This window comes from Neoarius graeffei, chromosome 4 (genome assembly GCF_027579695.1).
Source record: "Neoarius graeffei isolate fNeoGra1 chromosome 4, fNeoGra1.pri, whole genome shotgun sequence".
Classification (NCBI taxonomy): Eukaryota; Metazoa; Chordata; class Actinopteri; order Siluriformes; family Ariidae; genus Neoarius; species Neoarius graeffei.
In genome coordinates, this window is record NC_083572.1 from 82,423,755 (window position 1) to 82,427,230 (window position 3,476).

The window sequence follows — 3,476 nt, forward strand, 5'->3', positions numbered from 1 at the left end:
TCCTTTCTGATGGAGGGCAGGTGGCAGTATCAAATACAGAGGAAGCAGAAATGATGGTGGAAACACTGAGTAAAGTACATAGCTCCTATAATCTATCAGAAGAGGAGAAGAAGGGCAGGGCAGAAACAAGGGAGATCTATGCGGAAGTTATCCTAAGAAAGGAAAAAAGTCCAAGATAAATATAATACTCCATTCACCTTAGCTGAGCTAAAAGCGCCATTGTCTAAATGTAAGAAGTCAGCGCCAGGGAAGGATGAAGTTTGCTACACCATGCTAAGGCACTTAAGTGATGAGGGGCTTCAGAGGCTTTTAAATTTATATAACAAAGTATGGGAGGAGGGCAAAATTCCTTCAGGGTGGAAGGAGGCAGTTATTATCCCTATTAAGAAACCAGGGAAAGATGCCAGTAACCCAGTAAACTACAGGCCAATTGCCTTAACGTCCCATGTTGGCAAATTAATGGAGAGACTGATTAATGGAAGACTGATGCATTATGTTGAGGAAGGAGGACTGATGGCCAACTACCAGAGTGGGTTTAGGAAAGGGAGAAGCACTACTGATTCAATATTGTGCTTAGAAAATGAGATAAGGAAAGCTCAGATAAACAAAGAGACTGTAGTGGCAGTATTCTTAGATGTTGAGAAAGCATATGACGTTGTGGGTAGATGGCCTTTTAATTGAAATGCATATGATGGGAGTAAGAGGAAGTATGTTTAACTGGGCAATGGACTTCCTAAATGGGAGAAGTATTCAGGTTAAAATAGGATCAGAAATTTCAAGGAAATGTATGGTGGAAAATGGTACCCCTCAAGGGAGTGTGATAAGTCCTATACTATTTAACATCATGATTAATGACATTTTTTCAGAAATCCAGCCAGGGATTGGAAAATCATTGTTTGCAGATGATAAAGTTTATGGAAAAGGGGGGAAAAATATTACTTTTACTGTTTTTTTTAACAATATATTTATTGAGTTTTGCATATAAGAAACAAACATTTATAAACATACAAACATTTATGAACACCCCCACCCCACAATCAAGCACTCAGGGTAAAGAAAAGGAGACAAAAATTAAATACAATTAAATATAATTAAATAGAAATGTATTATATATATATAAGAATAAATGAAAGTAAATATAAATATACAAATAAATAAAATTAAATTTAAATCAATCAAATCAAAAGCCTAGATAAAATGATCCTAGACTTACATGGAGACACCATATAGGGAAAATGGCTGACCGGTGCAAAAAGGTTATGAACTTAATGAGATGCCTTGCTGGAACCGAATGGGGAGCAAGTATGGCCTCTTTAAAACAAATTTATGTATATCTGATAAGGTCAAGAATGGAATATGGTAGCCTGGCATATGGATCTGCCTCCAAATCAGTTCTGTTCTGGCTAGATGTAATTCAAGCTAAAGCTCTTAGGATATGCACAGAAGCTGCGCGGTCAGCGCCTGTATGTGCTCTCCAAGTCAAAATAGGAGAAATGCCACTTAGTCTTTGCCGGAAGCAACTGTAGGCTAATTACTGGGTGAATATGAAGGGTCAAACAGACAATCATCCAGTTAAAGCAATGAGTCAGCCAAGCTGGGAGAGAGAGGTGGCAAAATTATCAAGCTATGGATGGTCAAGTGACACTGTAGCGAAGGAACTGTCAATACATGACAAAGTGTTCTGTCCTGTTGTATAGAGGTTTTTCACCTGACGTCACAGGGTCACGTGACGCCCCGGTGTCCGCCATTTTGAACGTCAAGCTAGCTAATGTCAACATAGTACCTAGTATGTTACTGTAGCAACGTTTATGTTCAGTCATTTGGATGACTGTTAAAACCTTTCAGTCTCAAGTTTTTCCTTTACTGTATTTACTAGTTTACTGAGCTAGCGCGCTCCGGGGCAGGCTGGTGCTAGCTAGCGCGCTCCGGGGCAGGCTAGCGCCAGCCTGCCCTGGAGCGCACTAGCTAGCACCAGCCTGCCCCAGAGCGCGCTAGCTCAGTAAACTAGTAAATACAGTAAAGGAAAAACTTATAATGGGCCATGTCTCAACAGACTAAGAAGTTATTTCAATGACATTTAATAACATTTTGTTTATCCTGAGGACCGAAAGTAAATGAAAATGTGAACAAACCTTAGCTGTCAGTGAACAATCCTGGTGGAAGCAGGTAAACATCGTTCTCTAAGCCTGCTAACCTCAATTTTTGCAAATACCTCTCCCTCTGCTCGCTCTGTAAATGCCCTACGTCGCTGGATAGTGAAGGTGTTTTCTGCATCTCGCTCCTTTTTCTTTTATGTTTTTCATTTGTCGCCTTCCTCGCATTCAAACTGATTCGAGCCGTGACGTCCAAAATGGCAGCCTCACATGACTTGGTCACGTGGGTGAAAAACCTCAATTGTGGCCCACTGTTCCTTTGTGGCAGCTGGAGGTACCCAAAGTTGATTTGGAGCTACTTGAATTAAAAGCAGAGAGTAAATATGGAGACTTAATTAGTGCATTTCACATCCAGGTAGCAGAGAGATATCAAGACCACATTTTAATCTTTACTGATGGGTCAAAGGACCCAGAAACAGATGCCACTGGTGCAGCTTTTATTGTCCAAGGGTGGAACGTTAAATCATACAAGAGAACATCAGATTTTTTGAATGTGTTCGTAGTAGAATTGTATGCTATTCTAATGGCAATGCACTGGGCAGCTCAGATAAATAATCAAAAAGTACTGGTGTGCAGTGACTCTGGGTCAGCTGTTAGTAGTATTGGGACAGATTCATCCAGAAGTCGACAAGACCTCATTTATGACATTCTTTTGGCATAGGGATGTGACGAGAAAAGGGACCGAGTTGTCATCGATGTGGGTTCCCGCACATATCGGTATTCCAACAAATGAGAAAGTGGATAGGCTAGCAAAAAAAAAAAGCAGTGAAAAAAGAAAACATAGACAATCAATATTAGTCTATCCAAAGTAGAGGGCAAGTGTATTGTCTGGAAACAAGTTAACCTAATATGGCAGCAGTGCTGGGAACAAGAGACTAACGGGAGACATTTATTCTCGTTAACTAATAGAGTGACTGATTCAGTAACCTGTAAAAGAAGAGGGTGGAAAAGGAAGGATGAAGTCACTATTTCTAGGTTGAGAATTGGCCATACTTACCTCAATAATACTCTCTTCCTTCTAGGAAAACATTAGGATGGACTGTGCCTAGATTGTCAACAGCCAGAGACAGTACAACATGTTCTTATTGCCTGTAATAAATACAGTAGAGAAAGACAAGAACTTCTTACAGAACTCAGGAAAGTGGGCGTGAAAGAAGTGTCAGTAGGATCAATTTTAGAAATGGAGTCAACTGGGAAGGGAAAGTGTTGGCTTTTTAAATATCTGAAGGACACTGGACTCAAGAGAATCTAATGCAATAATGGAATGACACTGAAGGTGGCAGCAGTGCAACAAATTGGATGCCAGCTGCCATAAAACGCCAT